The sequence below is a fragment of the Schistocerca nitens genome, chromosome 1, assembly GCF_023898315.1.
Source record: "Schistocerca nitens isolate TAMUIC-IGC-003100 chromosome 1, iqSchNite1.1, whole genome shotgun sequence".
Lineage (NCBI taxonomy): Eukaryota > Metazoa > Arthropoda > Insecta > Orthoptera > Acrididae > Schistocerca > Schistocerca nitens.
Genome location: NC_064614.1, coordinates 915566050 through 915585042, shown reverse-complemented (window position 1 = coordinate 915585042; position 18993 = coordinate 915566050). Strand labels below are relative to the sequence as shown.

Here is an 18993-nt window from a genome sequence, read left to right as displayed (position 1 = left end):
ATCACAAGTGGTTGGTTTACCAATACCAAGTTCCTTGTTGGCAGTTTAGATACATTCACATCATTGTCTATCCGCTTCAAAGCATTCAGTTTTTCTTTGACAGTTAACGTTGTATGTTTCCTTTTTTTTTTTTTTTTTTTTTTTTAACTATATATGACCATGCAGCTTTGCTAGAATTGAAATGATAATTAAATGAACACCCTAGCTGCAAGCAGGCGTTGATACACTTCGTTGGGGACATGTTGAAAATGTGTGCCCCGACCGGGACTCGAACCCGGGATCTCCTGCTTACATGGCAGACGCTCTATCCGTCTGAGCCACCGCGGGCTCAGAGGATAGTGTGTCTGCAGGGACTTATCCCTTGCACGCTCCCCGTGAGATCCACATTCCCAACATGTCCACAACACTACATTCGTAGTGCGCCTATTAGATGTTTGCCCATCATACTCATTACTCGTGGCAGATTAATCTACCAAGTCCCGTACGAGTTCGGGCATAGCGTGTGCGTTCGCACACAAGAAGGTCAAAGGCCGGGAACCCATATTTATTTTAACTATATATGACCATGCAGCTTTGCTAGAATTGAAATGATAATTAAATGAACACCCTAGCTGCAAGCAGGCGTTGATACACTTCGTTGGGGACATGTTGAAAATGTGTGCCCCGACCGGGACTCGAACCCGGGATCTCCTGCTTACATGGCAGACGCTCTATCCGTCTGAGCCACCGCGGGCTCAGAGGATAGTGTGTCTGCAGGGACTTATCCCTTGCACGCTCCCCGTGAGATCCACATTCCCAACATGTCCACAACACTACATTCGTAGTGCGCCTATTAGATGTTTGCCCATCGTACTCATTACTCGTGGCAGATTAATCTACCAAGTCCCGTACGAGTTCGGGCATAGCGTGTGCGTTCGCACACAAGAAGGTCAAAGGCCGGGAACCCATATTTATTTTAACTATATATGACCATGCAGCTTTGCTAGAATTGAAATGATAATTAAATGAACACCCTAGCTGCAAGCAGGCGTTGATACACTTCGTTGGGGACATGTTGAAAATGTGTGCCCCGACCGGGACTCGAACCCGGGATCTCCTGCTTACATGGCAGACGCTCTATCCGTCTGAGCCACCGCGGGCTCAGAGGATAGTGTGTCTGCAGGGACTTATCCCTTGCACGCTCCCCGTGAGATCCACATTCCCAACATGTCCACAACACTACATTCGTAGTGCGCCTATTAGATGTTTGCCCATCATACTCATTACTCGTGGCAGATTAATCTACCAAGTCCCGTACGAGTTCGGGCATAGCGTGTGCGTTCGCACACAAGAAGGTCAAAGGCCGGGAACCCATATTTATTTTAACTATATATGACCATGCAGCTTTGCTAGAATTGAAATGATAATTAAATGAACACCCTAGCTGCAAGCAGGCGTTGATACACTTCGTTGGGGACATGTTGAAAATGTGTGCCCCGACCGGGACTCGAACCCGGGATCTCCTGCTTACATGGCAGACGCTCTATCCGTCTGAGCCACCGCGGGCTCAGAGGATAGTGTGTCTGCAGGGACTTATCCCTTGCACGCTCCCCGTGAGATCCACATTCCCAACATGTCCACAACACTACATTCGTAGTGCGCCTATTAGATGTTTGCCCATCATACTCATTACTCGTGGCAGATTAATCTACCAAGTCCCGTACGAGTTCGGGCATAGCGTGTGCGTTCGCACACAAGAAGGTCAAAGGCCGGGAACCCATATTTATTTTAACTATATATGACCATGCAGCTTTGCTAGAATTGAAATGATAATTAAATGAACACCCTAGCTGCAAGCAGGCGTTGATACACTTCGTTGGGGACATGTTGAAAATGTGTGCCCCGACCGGGACTCGAACCCGGGATCTCCTGCTTACATGGCAGACGCTCTATCCGTCTGAGCCACCGCGGGCTCAGAGGATAGTGTGTCTGCAGGGACTTATCCCTTGCACGCTCCCCGTGAGATCCACATTCCCAACATGTCCACAACACTACATTCGTAGTGCGCCTATTAGATGTTTGCCCATCATACACATTACTCGTGGCAGATTAATCTACCAAGTCCCGTACGAGTTCGGGCATAGCGTGTGCGTTCGCACACAAGAAGGTCAAAGGCCGGGAACCCATATTTATTTTAACTATATATGACCATGCAGCTTTGCTAGAATTGAAATGATAATTAAATGAACACCCTAGCTGCAAGCAGGCGTTGATACACTTCGTTGGGGACATGTTGAAAATGTGTGCCCCGACCGGGACTCGAACCCGGGATCTCCTGCTTACATGGCAGACGCTCTATCCGTCTGAGCCACCGCGGGCTCAGAGGATAGTGTGTCTGCAGGGACTTATCCCTTGCACGCTCCCCGTGAGATCCACATTCCCAACATGTCCACAACACTACAATCGTAGTGCGCCTATTAGATGTTTGCCCATCATACTCATTACTCGTGGCAGATTAATCTACCAAGTCCCGTACGAGTTCGGGCATAGCGTGTGCGTTCGCACACAAGAAGGTCAAAGGCCGGGAACCCATATTTATTTTAACTATATATGACCATGCATTTTTGCTAGAATTGAAATGATAATTAAATGAACACCCTAGCTGCAAGCGAACGCACACGCTATGCCCGAACTCGTACGGGACTTGGTAGATTAATCTGCCACGAGTAATGAGTATGATGGGCAAACATCTAATAGGCGCACTACGAATGTAGTGTTGTGGACATGTTGGGAATGTGGATCTCACGGGGAGCGTGCAAGGGATAAGTCCCTGCAGACACACTATCCTCTGAGCCCGCGGTGGCTCAGACGGATAGAGCGTCTGCCATGTAAGCAGGAGATCCCGGGTTCGAGTCCCGGTCGGGGCACACATTTTCAACATGTCCCCAACGAAGTGTATCAACGCCTGCTTGCAGCTAGGGTGTTCATTTAATTATCATTTCAATTCTAGCAAAGCTGCATGGTCATATATAGTTAAAATAAATATGGGTTCCCGGCCTTTGACCTTCTTGTGTGCGAACGCACACGCTATGCCCGAACTCGTACGGGACTTGGTAGATTAATCTGCCACGAGTAATGAGTATGATGGGCAAACATCTAATAGGCGCACTACGAATGTAGTGTTGTGGACATGTTGGGAATGTGGATCTCACGGGGAGCGTGCAAGGGATAAGTCCCTGCAGACACACTATCCTCTGAGCCCGCGGTGGCTCAGACGGATAGAGCGTCTGCCATGTAAGCAGGAGATCCCGGGTTCGAGTCCCGGTCGGGGCACACATTTTCAACATGTCCCCAACGAAGTGTATCAACGCCTGCTTGCAGCTAGGGTGTTCATTTAATTATCATTTCAATTCTAGCAAAGCTGCATGGTCATATATAGTTAAAATAAATATGGGTTCCCGGCCTTTGACCTTCTTGTGTGCGAACGCACACGCTATGCCCGAACTCGTACGGGACTTGGTAGATTAATCTGCCACGAGTAATGAGTATGATGGGCAAACATCTAATAGGCGCACTACGAATGTAGTGTTGTGGACATGTTGGGAATGTGGATCTCACGGGGAGCGTGCAAGGGATAAGTCCCTGCAGACACACTATCCTCTGAGCCCGCGGTGGCTCAGACGGATAGAGCGTCTGCCATGTAAGCAGGAGATCCCGGGTTCGAGTCCCGGTCGGGGCACACATTTTCAACATGCCCCAACGAAGTGTATCAACGCCTGCTTGCAGCTAGGGTGTTCATTTAATTATCATTTCAATTCTAGCAAAGCTGCATGGTCATATATAGCTAAAATAAATATGGGTTCCCGGCCTTTGACCTTCTTGTGTGCGAACGCACACGCTATGCCCGAACTCGTACGGGACTTGGTAGATTAATCTGCCACGAGTAATGAGTATGATGGGCAAACATCTAATAGGCGCACTACGAATGTAGTGTTGTGGACATGTTGGGAATGTGGATCTCACGGGGAGCGTGCAAGGGATAAGTCCCTGCAGACACACTATCCTCTGAGCCCGCGGTGGCTCAGACGGATAGAGCGTCTGCCATGTAAGCAGGAGATCCCGGGTTCGAGTCCCGGTCGGGGCACACATTTTCAACATGTCCCCAACGAAGTGTATCAACGCCTGCTTGCAGCTAGGGTGTTCATTTAATTATCATTTCAATTCTAGCAAAGCTGCATGGTCATATATAGTTAAAATAAATATGGGTTCCCGGCCTTTGACCTTCTTGTGTGCGAACGCACACGCTATGCCCGAACTCGTACGGGACTTGGTAGATTAATCTGCCACGAGTAATGAGTATGATGGGCAAACATCTAATAGGCGCACTACGAATGTAGTGTTGTGGACATGTTGGGAATGTGGATCTCACGGGGAGCGTGCAAGGGATAAGTCCCTGCAGACACACTATCCTCTGAGCCCGCGGTGGCTCAGACGGATAGAGCGTCTGCCATGTAAGCAGGAGATCCCGGGTTCGAGTCCCGGTCGGGGCACACATTTTCAACATGTCCCCAACGAAGTGTATCAACGCCTGCTTGCAGCTAGGGTGTTCATTTAATTATCATTTCAATTCTAGCAAAGCTGCATGGTCATATATAGTTAAAATAAATATGGGTTCCCGGCCTTTGACCTTCTTGTGTGCGAACGCACACGCTATGCCCGAACTCGTACGGGACTTGGTAGATTAATCTGCCACGAGTAATGAGTATGATGGGCAAACATCTAATAGGCGCACTACGAATGTAGTGTTGTGGACATGTTGGGAATGTGGATCTCACGGGGAGCGTGCAAGGGATAAGTCCCTGCAGACACACTATCCTCTGAGCCCGCGGTGGCTCAGACGGATAGAGCGTCTGCCATGTAAGCAGGAGATCCCGGGTTCGAGTCCCGGTCGGGGCACACATTTTCAACATGTCCCCAACGAAGTGTATCAACGCCTGCTTGCAGCTAGGGTGTTCATTTAATTATCATTTCAATTCTAGCAAAGCTGCATGGTCATATATAGTTAAAATAAATATGGGTTCCCGGCCTTTGACCTTCTTGTGTGCGAACGCACACGCTATGCCCGAACTCGTACGGGACTTGGTAGATTAATCTGCCACGAGTAATGAGTATGATGGGCAAACATCTAATAGGCGCACTACGAATGTAGTGTTGTGGACATGTTGGGAATGTGGATCTCACGGGGAGCGTGCAAGGGATAAGTCCCTGCAGACACACTATCCTCTGAGCCCGCGGTGGCTCAGACGGATAGAGCGTCTGCCATGTAAGCAGGAGATCCCGGGTTCGAGTCCCGGTCGGGGCACACATTTTCAACATGTCCCCAACGAAGTGTATCAACGCCTGCTTGCAGCTAGGGTGTTCATTTAATTATCATTTCAATTCTAGCAAAGCTGCATGGTCATATATAGTTAAAATAAATATGGGTTCCCGGCCTTTGACCTTCTTGTGTGCGAACGCACACGCTATGCCCGAACTCGTACGGGACTTGGTAGATTAATCTGCCACGAGTAATGAGTATGATGGGCAAACATCTAATAGGCGCACTACGAATGTAGTGTTGTGGACATGTTGGGAATGTGGATCTCACGGGGAGCGTGCAAGGGATAAGTCCCTGCAGACACACTATCCTCTGAGCCCGCGGTGGCTCAGACGGATAGAGCGTCTGCCATGTAAGCAGGAGATCCCGGGTTCGAGTCCCGGTCGGGGCACACATTTTCAACATGTCCCCAACGAAGTGTATCAACGCCTGCTTGCAGCTAGGGTGTTCATTTAATTATCATTTCAATTCTAGCAAAGCTGCATGGTCATATATAGTTAAAATAAATATGGGTTCCCGGCCTTTGACCTTCTTGTGTGCGAACGCACACGCTATGCCCGAACTCGTACGGGACTTGGTAGATTAATCTGCCACGAGTAATGAGTATGATGGGCAAACATCTAATAGGCGCACTACGAATGTAGTGTTGTGGACATGTTGGGAATGTGGATCTCACGGGGAGCGTGCAAGGGATAAGTCCCTGCAGACACACTATCCTCTGAGCCCGCGGTGGCTCAGACGGATAGAGCGTCTGCCATGTAAGCAGGAGATCCCGGGTTCGAGTCCCGGTCGGGGCACACATTTTCAACATGTCCCCAACGAAGTGTATCAACGCCTGCTTGCAGCTAGGGTGTTCATTTAATTATCATTTCAATTCTAGCAAAGCTGCATGGTCATATATAGTTAAAATAAATATGGGTTCCCGGCCTTTGACCTTCTTGTGTGCGAACGCACACGCTATGCCCGAACTCGTACGGGACTTGGTAGATTAATCTGCCACGAGTAATGAGTACGATGGGCAAACATCTAATAGGCGCACTACGAATGTAGTGTTGTGGACATGTTGGGAATGTGGATCTCACGGGGAGCGTGCAAGGGATAAGTCCCTGCAGACACACTATCCTCTGAGCCCGCGGTGGCTCAGACGGATAGAGCGTCTGCCATGTAAGCAGGAGATCCCGGGTTCGAGTCCCGGTCGGGGCACACATTTTCAACATGTCCCCAACGAAGTGTATCAACGCCTGCTTGCAGCTAGGGTGTTCATTTAATTATCATTTCAATTGTATGTTTCCGTTTACTCATGACGAAAACACGCACGTCACTACAACCAAACGAATACAATAGAGCTGTTGCACGTGCCAGCGATCGATAACTAACGTAACCAAGCGCTTTGCGAGCCAACTGGCAGTTCACTGACCTCAGACACTGCAAAGGTCTCAACAATGCGCAACAACAAGGGCAGGGAGGGAGAGTGAGCCATTGTTCCAACACTTGTTCCCATTTGTTGCCAAGGTGTACCTACTTATCTGCTTGGTATACTTCATTCTATTAACTCGTCACCGTAATTCCGGCTAATCCGAACAAATCGGTAACCCGAACACGGTCCGGTTCCAATAGTTCGGATTAACGGGACTCTACTGTAATTGTTCAAACGATGCATGGAACATGGAAATAATTAACTAACTACAGAATACAACGCGTTGCCAGCTCGGCTAGGAACCCTCAGCAAGAAGATGGAAGCGACAGATCATAATATTCTGTAGGAATGACGTGGTACCACAACACAGTAGCTTTTCACATCAGTTTAGCTTATATCATTCATTACGTTTGAGAGAACTGTTCTGTAGTAATAACAGTGAATGAATGTATATGCAGCTTTCAGTCACGAATGACTTAATTTTAAATCACGTCCAGTGACATACTGCAATCATATTTAGATGCTCTAGTTTCTATGAAAGGTGCACGCATACTTTTGTACGATTTGTTGTGTCAGTATAGTAACGTAACAGAATTCAGGAGACAGTGGTAAATCCATTAGTGGTAAATAGGCAAAACTCCAGTAATGACGCAAAGGAAGTGAATACATGCTGTAGTAACCAGAGTACCTAAAGATGCTTCTACAATTTCTGGGGCATACATTATACAAGCTATTTAAGGCTGAAGGTGGAATATACATCCGTCTATATACATTTTCACTTATAGTATATCACAAATAATTTAAACACCAAAGAGACGTAACTCCACTTTCGTTCTGTGGGACGAGCTAACGATCACAAGCCTGTTCCAGTTCTGGCAGTCAACGGTCATCTATTCTCATGATATCGCTGTCTCTTCATTTTATGGTTCTTCTGACTACGGTGTAAGAATTCTCTTGGACAGGCTGTCCTTTGAAAACATCTGTTTTCGTGACGCTTCTGCTTTTCTTGTTCCGTCTTCTAAAATCACGTTTTTAACTTCATTGTTCATATTTGTTAAGTTATTTTCTGTACAGATTATTACGTGGTTTGACCATTCCTGCCCATTCGATACATATGCCCAAAATCTGAAGACCAAGAGATGTTCAAAAACTGAAAAAAGTTTTTCTTGTTATTTAATTAAAAATTCATGTGCCAGGAGATATTTCATGATTTCCGCTAAATCCCAACGCTAGTATGGCTTTTTTTGGGGTACCTGGTTTTTCATGCTTGCCTAACGATACTGTTTTTCGACGCTAAATATTCACTCCAGATAACTGACTCTTCCTTTATAACAGTGTAGCATTTTTTTATGTATTCATTTTCATGTTCAGTATAATCTTTTAAATATCTAAATTTGCAAGGTGTGGTATTTACATTTTGTGGATTTTTTCATGTGATACAGTTCACTAAATTCATACATACATTCATAGGAAATGACATTTTTTATATTTGAATAATCTCCATTTGTAAAAATGAGATTCACTTTGGCATTAGTAATAATTTTTTAACAGATCAGAAAGTTTAAATATCTACTCATCCCTTCGAGCAAAATGCTAGCGATCTCTGTAATAGCCAACCTTTCTGACTCTATAACAAAATAAGTGTGATCCAGCGCATAGCAGTCAACTTTAATGGCAGATTCAGTTGATAAATTTATATTAGGTTTAACGTTTTGTACAATATGGAGAAGTCGCTCTAAGTGATTTGGTGGAGTGGTTTTTATTTGCAAGAATCAGGTTTTAAGCCCACCAGCAAGTCATCCAGATTTAGTTTTCCCGTAGTTTCGCTAATCACGTTGAGGAAAATGCTTGGGACGATTTCTAAGAAGAGGGCCTATCCTTTTCCCTTGCCATTTATTATCCAATCTGAGCTCCATCGCTAATAATCATATCACCGTCGGGATGTTAAACGCCTTTCTTTTAAAAATGTTAGTAGGCCAGAATAACCAAACCAGGATTCAGGATGCCTGCCAATAATACAATGTTCTTCAGTATTTAATCATCAACACTATTACAGGTATGAATTCATCATTATTCCTTGCCACCAAGCGCAGCAATAGTCGTCGACGAAGTTTTGTCAGCGGCAAAAATATACATTGCAAAATACTGAATGCAAATTCTCTGTAATTATGAACATTGCTGGTTTCACACCACAGTGTCTTTGGATTGTGCCGTGTCTTACAGCTCGAAGTATAGCCTCAGTGGATGACGCACAATCTCTGTGAGGCTGTTTGCGGATTGTACTTTTGGAATTGAGGCAGTTGTCTTTCATTACGATAGTCATGTTATAAATTACATCTGTTATAGGTATAGGCTTTCCCCCTCCTACATATTTCTGTGTTTACCTCTTTCTCCCTCTGTCTATCCACTTTGTCCTGCCACTTTTATCTCTTCCTCCACACTTTCTCCATTTACATCTCCTCCTCCCCTCTCTTTGTCCATTTTCTCTACCCTCTCCTTCTGACCATACCCTCCTTCCTCACTCTCTTTTCATCCTCAACCACCCCCTCTTCCTTTCCAACCTGCCCACCACCCCTCTACTTCTTCCACATGCCACATGCATCTCCCCCTCCTCCTCTCTCTTTGTACAATTCCTCTGCTGCTTCACTACCCTCCTCTATCCGTCTAACCTGTTTCCAGCCACACTCATTATCACCTGTAATCCTTGAAATATAGTTCAATAAAGCAGGCCAATTTTACTTCCACAATATGCCTGTCATACAGGACAGGCTACATATTGGGGCCTGGATAATCGTTTCTTTCCCCTGAAATGAAGGCTGCCCTGCTAATCAGGGTGAATTGGCAGGCTGATACTGTTTCCACAAAACAGTTCTGTTATGCAGGGTCACCTATATGCAAGGGGATGAAAAATCACGTTTTCTCCCATATCTCTGCTCCTATTGGAGCTAGTAGGTTGTAAACCTCATACTGCAGATACTCATGAGGCTGGTGTTTCTCTGCCAGGTTTCACTGAAATTGGTCCAGGAGATTGGGAGAATATACCTGACATGCACAAATAAACACATAGACTTTTTTATGTATTTTTTCTTGAGGAAGTAACAAACATCCACTGTTGCAAAATGGAAGGCATATCTAAACTACTTGATCATAGTTTCAACATTTATAAAAAGGTCTTCTTCAGAAGAAAATATTGACAACTGTTTTTACGTTGTGGCAGGGGTGCATTAAAATATTGGCAAAAAGAACCATAATTAAAACATGTGTACCATAGTGGTTGTCACTAGTATTACCTCACCAATGTACAGTTTGTGCACTGGCTGTACTTTGGTGAGGTAATACTAAATGACAGCCATCATGTTGTGTGTGTTTTAAATATATGAAGCTGAAATCTGATATTTTACTGAAACCTTTGGCTATATTTTAGGTACCTCTGCCACAAAATGTGACCAGTTGTCAACATTTCCTTCTGGAGAAAACATTTTTATAAATGTTGAAAACCTGACCAAGCAGTTTAAATAAGCCTTCCATTTTGCAACTGATTGGCCGTTTATTATTTTCTTAAGAAAAAAATTACAGCAATGCGGAAAAATATATTCATTGATGCGAAGTGCACCGATAAACACAAATTATGGCAATGCAGGTTTAACAGTGAGCACTAGCTGCAGTCTGCATGAGTAAATGGAAATGAGCGTTTGGTGTCATTGGCTGGGAGGCCCCTTGCGGGGCAGGTCCGGCCGCCTTAGTACAGGTCTTATTACATTCGACGCCACATTGGGGAAATGATGATGACAGCACAACACCCAGTCCCTGAGCGGAGAAAATCCCCTGGAAGAGGGACAGAAAGAGGCAAGTGATAAAAGACAATTAATGAAGGAAGCGCCATGACTTATTGGCAAATAAAAGAGAAATAAGGAAGAAAAAAAATGGTTCTAATGGCTCTGACCACTATGAGACTCAACATCTGTGGTCATCAGTCCCCTAGAACTTAGAAATACTTAAACCTAACTAACCGAAGGACATCACACACATCCATGCCCGAGGCAGGATTCGAACCTGCGGCCGTAGCGGTCACGCAGTTCCAGACTGACGCGCCTAGAACCGCACGGCCACACTGGCCGGCGTAACTAGAAGAAAATGGAAGGGAGAAGCTAATACGCGTCAATTTTTGAAAATAGAAAACGTTATGTCGAGAGCAGATGGCAGTGCTTCACTTTGTTCTTAAAAGCAATGGTGCACTGAACTGAGCTGAGAGTGAAGGTCAGTTTGTTTCAGGGGTGGACGGCAGAAACAAGGAAGGAGTTTGCGAATGTTTTTGATTTATAAATGGGCACAGCAATTCAATTATGATGAGAAGTCAAGTGGGCTATTGAATCTCTTATATGAGGTTCTGGTGTCGATGCACAGTGAAGAACCGATGAAGCAGCCAGAGAATAGAGTAGTCACGTAACTTGTCTTGTTGCTACCAACCTAAATGTGTGTGTGTGTGTGTGTGTGTGTGTGTGTGTGTGTACTTGTGAATTCCTAAGGGACCAAGCTGCTGAGGCCGCCGGTCCTTAGACTTACATACTACTTAAACTAATCTACGCTAAGAACAACACACACACCCATGCACGAGGGAGGACTCGAACCTCCGACGGGAGGGGTCGTGTCTCAAACCTAACTGGGCGTATGAAGCACTCGACACGGTCAGATATGGTATCGAAGTTTCTCACGACGACACCCTTCAATGAAACATTGTCGGTATATTACGCGCGTCAAATCTGGTTAAACTCTCAATATTTCTACGAAATCGCCCATCGTCTTCATCAGCGACCACTCATTGTCATGACCGCTGCTGTTGCGACCATTTGTGACCATTTATTGTCCATAGACAGCTTGCGATTGGTCGCCGTAAGTTACAATTAAGTCATGCAGCCAAGGATTGTGTCCATGTCTGCAGTGGTGACGCCAGCGCTCTCGTGGGGACGTAAACAATAAACAATTCAGCGCGTTCCTCTGTGTTTCCTCAGAGAGAGAGAGAGAGAGAGATAGATAGAGAGAGAGAGAGAGAGAGAGCTGACACGCACTACTAGCATTACAACCACTGTCTCGGTTGAAACGTTCTCACATATTTTGATTTATCATACTTCTTTAACAACAGGTTCCCTGTATGTAGAAGAGTACGACAAGATTTTAGGTTTGTCGAACAATATTCTGTGTTTATTTGTGAGTCTGATGAATTATTTAAGTTCCTAGGAGAGCACTGGTTACAAAAGTTCAAATTTGGCTTGCCGATATCCAATGATTTCCACGAGCTCCACGTGTACATTCGTGATTTAAGACGATACATAGCACTGATGAAGGAGATTATGTGAATCAGGTAGAGCTTAAGATCCGAAGATGGTAACATAGTCCAACCGAAGTCAGTTATGGAAGTAAATTCTTTACTAGAGATTTTGGCGTTTTGAAGTTTTGTTCTGAATTTACTACATTCCATATCGTCCCCATTCTGCCTCAACGCCAGGAATATATTTACAGTCTCTGTTGTATATGAGAACTGAAATACCCTCTGTTGTATTCTGAAGAGAATTATGATACTTAGTCGATTTATCGGGCTTTTTTCCTTAATTTGTTTGTAATTCGACTGTTTATCGTGGTCCCGACTACAGCTGTAAAGCCTTTTTTTACGAGAATCATTTCGTCTTCATATCGACAAAAAGTTGAAGTTGTTCTTGTTAATTTACTCAACACTATCTGTGAAAGCCAACGTTCTCTGTGCAGGAGACCTTGCACGCGTGCAATTTACTTTTGACTTGTAAAGCTTCTCATCAGACAATGTTTGAGGTACTATGACTGTGGACATGAAAGAAAAGCTGACACGAGAGAGAGTTACATAGAGCTTGATGTGCAAAAAGCAACGGAAGCTATAGTCCGCAGTGTCTGACCATGTGCTTTATTTATGTTCATGGGAAAATGTACACATTTAAAGGGAAATGACAGATCGTTAGGAATAAGAGGGATCTGAGGTATAAAAACTCTCTCCCCCGACTAACTTACCATTAAAATTTCCGTTTCTATGATATTATATTCTTGAGAAGTAACTATAATCCTGCGTGAGTGAAGTATCTGAGAAGTGAGATAATGGATGACGCCCTCTATAAAAGTTACGTCGCGCCCCGCTTTTGGAAGAGTTTCCAATGAGCGAGTTGGTGCCTGACATTCTGGAGTTGTAACAAGTCTCGCTTCACGACCTTCACTGGATTCTTGAGACAGCGTAGTCCGCAGTCTTTTAGGCATTCTGGTGTATTCAGAAAGACTCGACCGTTTTCTTGGCATTTTTATTAGTAGACATCAAATTAAAAAGCAAACTTAATAAATTGGTTTTTCCTAAAAAAGGAATATAACCAAAATCTACTGAAAGAAGCAAAACAATGCCGTTAAGTCTTCAGCCCGCAAAGCGAAATCTGTAAAAACAAAAATGGTTCAAATTGCTCTGAGCACTATGGGACTAAACATCTATGGTCATCAGTCCCCTAGAACTTAGAACTACTTAAACCTAACTAACCTAAGGACATCACACACATCCATGCTCGAGGCAGGATTCGAACCTGCGACCGTAGCAGTCGCGCGGCTCCGGACTGAGCGCCTAGAACCGCTAGACCACCGCGGCCGGCGAAATCAGTAAAATCCTAACTAACTAAATTTGATGTTACTTTGTATTCTTAAAGTTAGTATTGCGGCGCTTAATTCTGCCAGTGACGTAAGCTTCCGAAAATATATTCGTCACTCAGTTACAAAAATCTAACAGCACTGTCTACTTGTTGTCTGGTGTACTTCGAAACTAACAGCTCCATCTACTCGTTCTTTGGTGTACTAAGCTGTGGGGATTAAACATCCGAACTACTCAGCTGAGCAGACGGTTTCGGATCGAACTTTAAGTCACGATATCTGCGTTTTCGTGATCCGATTTTGATGAAATAAAGCCTTTAAGTTGCCCAAGCTACTGTAAAGTCACCTGTAAACTCCCCATGAAAATTCGTCAAGTAATTTTGGAGATTAGCGTGTTCAAACAGACAAAATGTGTGTGTGCGTGTGTGTTATTTTCGGCATGTCCGAATGAACATAGACCACTTTTAGATATAAGTGAAGGGAACCAGCCAACGACATCTTCAGTGCAGACCCACACCAGGTCGTACTCTTACGGGAATAGGCAAAATGCCGCGAGTATTTAGGTTAAAGGGCAAGGGGGGTTACTTTAGTAGCGTACGGATACGTTGAGAATTTGGGTCTGACGGGAGTCGTGCTAGAATAGTCCGTGCAGCTGTAATGACCACTGTGTCCAGATGGCTGAGTGGTTGGCGTAAGCTGAATCGAATCCTGGTGGTTAAAAAAATTATCCAGCACTGTAGCTCAGCGTATTCAGTGAGATGGTTATCCGCCCACTGTAATAATAATCATAATAATAAGAAAGATGAGTGAGTGGATCAACGATGAACTTGAACTGTTGTCATGTAAGAACCGCCCCGAACAAATGCAACGAATAACACGAGATCGAGGGAAAAAATGTGGTCATAGCATTTGCCTAGTAAGTAGGAGATTCGGGTTCGAATCCCTGTCCGACACAAATTTTCAACTTTCACCATTAGTTACAATCAATATCCGCTCGCAGCCAACGTCTGTAATTCCTTTATGTCTTCATAAATACGTTCGGAACTTGACATCACAGTCTCCATTGGAGCTATTTGTTTACGATTAATTTCTTTTTAAGTTTTTACTTTGTAACATGCGGTGCACTATAGTGGTAGAGCTGCTTTTATGGTGCACAGATCACTTTATTTTCAATAAATGCTTCTATTATTTACAAGGGACTGATCATGATAGTGGTAATTCGATCCTTCTTCCCGACGTAGTGAATTCTCGTAATCTGACGTGTCTGCGTTTTATGTGTTTCGGAAGGACTCCGATGACACGACGTACGAGTAATATTGATCGACCACAATATTATTGTGTCTGGGCGTGAGAGCTCTTCGATCGGCTTACCGTGAGTCCTCGCGTAATCGAAGTTGGTAGTACGCGCACAAGTGACTTAAAAGAGTTGCATTGTGATCAGTTTTCCGTAATCACCACTGTAGTCGTTTACTGTAACACAAATGCGTGTTCCCGATAACGGTGTTCACAATAAATTCCAAGCGCAATAATATAGTGGTTAAGTACACTAATGTCAATTAAAATTGCTACACCACTAAGATGACTTGCTACAGACGCGAAATTTAACTGACAGGAAGAAGATGCTGTGATATGTAAATAATTAGCTTTTCAGAGCATTCACACAAGGTTGGCGCCGTTGGCAACACCTACAACGTGCTGAGATGAGGAAAGTTTGCAACCGATTTCTCACACACAAACAACAGTTGTCCGGCGTTGCCTGATGAAACGTTGTTGTGATGCCTCGTGTAAGGAGGAGAAATACGTACCATCACACAGAATGAGATTTTCACTCTGCAGCGGAGTGTGCGCTGATATGAAACTTGCTGGCAGATTAAAACTGTGTGCCCGATCGAAACTCGAACTCGGGACCTTTGACTTTCGCGGGCGGTCGGGCACGTACCATCACGTTTCCGATTTTGATAAAGGTCGGATTGTAGCTCATCGCGATTGCGGTTTATCGTATAGCGACATTGCTGCTCGCGTTGGTCGAGATCCAATGACTGTTAGCAGAACATGGAATCGGTGGGTTCAGGAGGGTAATACGGAACGCCGTGCTGGATCCCAACGGCCTCGTATCACTAGCAGTCGAGATGACAGGTATGATCCGCATGGCTGTAACGGATCGTGCAGCCACGTCTCGATCCCTGAGTCAACAAATGGGGACGTTTGCAAGACAACAACCATCTGTACGAACAGTTCGACGTTTGCAGCAGCATGGACTATCAGCTCGGAGACCATGGCTGCGGTTACCCTTGACACTGCATCACAGACAGGAGCGTCTGCCATGCTGTACTCAACCTGGGTGCACGAATGGCAAAACGTCATTTTCTTGGATGAATCCAGGTTCTGTTTACAGCATCATGATGGTCGCATCCGTGTTTGGCGACATCACGGTGAACACAAAAAATTGTTCAAATGGCTCTGAGCACTATGGGACTTCTGAGGTCATCAGTCCCACCCGGCCGAAGTGGCCGAGCGGTTCTAGGTGCTTCAGTCTGGAACCGCGCGACCGCTACGGTCGCAGGTTCGAATCCTGCCTCGGGCATGGATGTGTGTGATGTCCTTAGGTTAGATAGGTTTAAGTTGTTCTAAGTTCTAGGGGACTGATGACCACAGCAGTTAAGTCCCATAGTGCTCAGAGCCATTTGAACCATTCATCAGTCTCCTAGAACTTAGAACTATTTAAACCTAACTAACCTAAGGACATCACACGCATCGATGTCCGAGGCAGGATTCGAACCTGCGACCGTAGCGGTCACGCAGTTCCAGACTGTAGCGCCTAGAACTGCTCGGCCGGCACATTGGAAGCGTGTATTCGTCATCGCCATCTTGGCGTATCTCCCGGCGTGATGTGATACGTCCCCTTAGAAAAATTTATGAATTACTGTGCTGAAAACCTCTTACATTATTTGATTTTCAAACAGCTGAGCAGAACTGAACGCACTCAGACATTTCGCTCTTTGCCTATTCTGATCAACACCAAACTGACACACAATATTTTTAGCGCAACGCAATCTGACTTTCAAAAATCCCTACAAAAGAATGGCCCCGACTAACAATAATCTATACCTTTCATCAATCACTTACCTCACAAAAATCTTCGTTACTCGAACTACTGCATACAGCGAGCGCCACTACTGCCAGCTAAATAAAAGATTCTAACTACTGAAGGCTCTAGCTACTGATAGGCATAGTTAGCAAATGAAAGATTTTGATAGAGAACAAACAATGTATTTACCTTAATAGTGTTCAAAAGTCATAATATATATAGCAGTTCATGACATCCAGTTTTACAAATTTACTGTCTCTGATGGACACACGTCCAGATCAACCACTCTCAAAACTCTGCCATTTCTCTCCCTACATCCAGCACTGCTGGCGGCTCACCTCCAACTGCGCAACGCTACGCGCTGTTAAAAGCCAACTGCCCAACACTACAGTGGCAAATATCGCAACCATGCCGACCAGCCTCAGATTGCACACAGCACAGTCAGTGATTTTCATACAGAGCGCTGTGTGGCGTTACCAACATAAAAATCTAAACAGCCTACTTACAGATGGTATGGGGTACCCTTGGTTACACGTCTCGGTCACCTCTTGTTCGCATTGAGAGAACTTTGAACAGCGGACGTTACATTTCAGATGTGGTACGACCCGTGGCTCTACCCTTCATTCGATCCCTGCGAAACCCTACATTTCAGCAGGATAATGCACGACCTGGTGTTGTGTGATGTCCTTAGGTTAGTTAGGTTTAAGCAGTTCAAAGTTCTAGGGGACTGATGACCGTAGATGTTAAGTCCCATAGTGCTCAGAGCCATTTTTTTGATAATGCACGACCGCATGTTGCAGGTCCGGTACGGGCGTTTCTGGATACAGAAAATGTTCGACTGCTGCCCTGGCCAGAACATTCTCCAGATCTCTCACCAATTGAAAACGTCTTGTGAATGGTGGCCGAGCAACTGGCTCGTCACAATACGCCAGTCACTATTTTTGATGAACTGTGGTATCGTGTTGAAGCTGCATGGGCAGCTTTCTACAAGCTCTGTGTGACTCAATGCCCAGGCGTATCAAGGCCGTCATTACGGCCAGAGGTGGTTGTTCTGGGTACTGATTTCTCAGGATCTATGCACCCAAATTGCGTGAAAATGTAATCACATGCTAGTTCTAGTATAATATATTTGACCAATGAATAGCCGTTTATCATCTGCATTTCTTCTTGGTGTAGCAATTTTAATGGCCAGTAGTGTAGTACTTGCCAAGTTTACATCGTTTTTCGCAGGTTCACTAACGTAGCTAGTAAAGCTGACTCTTAGTCTTTTTTATCCACGTTCGTCAGAACGAGTGACTGGCCAAGTTTACGCTGGGGAAGACGAGGGGGAAGATTGTAAGTAGATACTTTCAGCTTTAGAAAAATCGCGGCGTTCCTAATCCCCCAGCAGCACTGCTCGGCGCGGAGACGTAAGGGTCTCTCAACTTCCGCACGAAGAGCGATAGCGCGTGTGACAGCTGTAGCGGCGGAGTGGCTTCGGGACCTCGGATTTCGGAGTGTAACAGTAGTGGCGCGCCGGAATACCTGCAGTGGTGCAGGCACTCCACAGAGGTTGTGGCGGCTTCCTGTAACGCGAGCCCGCCTGATCGAGCAGCAGGTGTCTTCTTTCCCGGACGAGACCAGCCGCAACTCGAGCGTCCGCCGGGCCAGGGCCGGTCCTGTGGGCTTGGCGGACTGGCGCAGCCCGGCTGGTATCGGGTGACGACGCCGCGCGCCACTGCGCCGACTTCTTTCCGCTCTCCTCCCCTTCCCGTGCGCAGCCCAGCCGGCACTCGGCACGGTTCCTGTGTCGGCCGCGACGCCGTATCGGCATTTAATATTCCTTCCCTGACAGGTCTCCGCTCCTTCCTTCCGTCGGCCCAGAAAAACGGCGAGCGGAATTGCAAAAGAGGAATGCAGAAGCTAGGAACGGCACAAGAGTCACGTTCCTCTTGCTTCTTAGTGGACTGAAATTTATTTGGACGCTTGTGTGTGTGTGTGTGTGTATGTGTGTGTGTGTATGTGTGTGCGTGCGTGTGTGTATGCGTCTGCATTACTGTGGATTTAAGTTGCGCGACAGCGAGGTTATTAGTGTCCTCATTTGGGCACATGGAAATTTTTCCAAAGTAAAAATTTTACCAAGTTGCGTAGAGCACGCACTGGCTACTATAATAACAGAGCGGCGTTCTCCTTCGCTCTTGCGCGAAAATTATTGAACTCCGTCCTCGGGCCGGCCTTGGTGGCCGAGCGGTTCTAGGCGCTACAGTCTGGAACCGCGCGACCACTATGGTCGCAGGTTCGAACCCTGCCTCGGGCGTGGATATGTGTGATGTCAAATGGTTCAAATGGCTCTGAGCACTATGGGACTTAACTTCTGAGGTCATCAGTCCCCTGCCGGCCGCGGTGGTCTAGCGGTTCTAGGCGCTCAGTCCGGAACCGCGCGACTGCTACGGTCGCAGGTTCGAATCCTGCCTCGGGCATGGATGTGTGTGATGTCCTTAGGTT

At 45.6% G+C, this 18993-nt stretch overlaps 16 non-coding genes across 16 annotated transcripts; 10 read left to right on the top strand and 6 right to left on the bottom strand.

The window, feature by feature from the left end:
• Positions 1–253: 253 nt before the first annotated feature.
• Positions 254–328, bottom strand: Trnat-ugu (transfer RNA threonine (anticodon UGU)). Its single transcript has one exon. It is a non-coding gene; the product is annotated as a tRNA-Thr (tRNA).
• A 331-nt stretch (positions 329–659) lies between these two features.
• Trnat-ugu (transfer RNA threonine (anticodon UGU)) lies at positions 660–734 on the bottom strand. The gene has a single exon. It is a non-coding gene; the product is annotated as a tRNA-Thr (tRNA).
• Positions 735–1065: 331 nt separating this feature from the next.
• Trnat-ugu (transfer RNA threonine (anticodon UGU)) lies at positions 1066–1140 on the bottom strand. Its single transcript has one exon. It is a non-coding gene; the product is annotated as a tRNA-Thr (tRNA).
• Positions 1141–1471: 331 nt separating this feature from the next.
• Positions 1472–1546, bottom strand: Trnat-ugu (transfer RNA threonine (anticodon UGU)). Its single transcript has one exon. It is a non-coding gene; the product is annotated as a tRNA-Thr (tRNA).
• A 331-nt stretch (positions 1547–1877) lies between these two features.
• Trnat-ugu (transfer RNA threonine (anticodon UGU)) lies at positions 1878–1952 on the bottom strand. Its single transcript has one exon. It is a non-coding gene; the product is annotated as a tRNA-Thr (tRNA).
• A 331-nt stretch (positions 1953–2283) lies between these two features.
• Trnat-ugu (transfer RNA threonine (anticodon UGU)) lies at positions 2284–2358 on the bottom strand. Its single transcript has one exon. It is a non-coding gene; the product is annotated as a tRNA-Thr (tRNA).
• A 473-nt stretch (positions 2359–2831) lies between these two features.
• On the top strand, positions 2832–2906 carry Trnat-ugu (transfer RNA threonine (anticodon UGU)). The gene has a single exon. It is a non-coding gene; the product is annotated as a tRNA-Thr (tRNA).
• Positions 2907–3237: 331 nt separating this feature from the next.
• On the top strand, positions 3238–3312 carry Trnat-ugu (transfer RNA threonine (anticodon UGU)). The gene has a single exon. It is a non-coding gene; the product is annotated as a tRNA-Thr (tRNA).
• A 331-nt stretch (positions 3313–3643) lies between these two features.
• On the top strand, positions 3644–3718 carry Trnat-ugu (transfer RNA threonine (anticodon UGU)). The gene has a single exon. It is a non-coding gene; the product is annotated as a tRNA-Thr (tRNA).
• Positions 3719–4048: 330 nt separating this feature from the next.
• Positions 4049–4123, top strand: Trnat-ugu (transfer RNA threonine (anticodon UGU)). The gene has a single exon. It is a non-coding gene; the product is annotated as a tRNA-Thr (tRNA).
• Positions 4124–4454: 331 nt separating this feature from the next.
• On the top strand, positions 4455–4529 carry Trnat-ugu (transfer RNA threonine (anticodon UGU)). The gene has a single exon. It is a non-coding gene; the product is annotated as a tRNA-Thr (tRNA).
• Positions 4530–4860: 331 nt separating this feature from the next.
• Positions 4861–4935, top strand: Trnat-ugu (transfer RNA threonine (anticodon UGU)). The gene has a single exon. It is a non-coding gene; the product is annotated as a tRNA-Thr (tRNA).
• Positions 4936–5266: 331 nt separating this feature from the next.
• Positions 5267–5341, top strand: Trnat-ugu (transfer RNA threonine (anticodon UGU)). Its single transcript has one exon. It is a non-coding gene; the product is annotated as a tRNA-Thr (tRNA).
• Positions 5342–5672: 331 nt separating this feature from the next.
• On the top strand, positions 5673–5747 carry Trnat-ugu (transfer RNA threonine (anticodon UGU)). The gene has a single exon. It is a non-coding gene; the product is annotated as a tRNA-Thr (tRNA).
• Positions 5748–6078: 331 nt separating this feature from the next.
• Positions 6079–6153, top strand: Trnat-ugu (transfer RNA threonine (anticodon UGU)). The gene has a single exon. It is a non-coding gene; the product is annotated as a tRNA-Thr (tRNA).
• A 331-nt stretch (positions 6154–6484) lies between these two features.
• Positions 6485–6559, top strand: Trnat-ugu (transfer RNA threonine (anticodon UGU)). Its single transcript has one exon. It is a non-coding gene; the product is annotated as a tRNA-Thr (tRNA).
• Positions 6560–18993: the final 12434 nt, after the last annotated feature.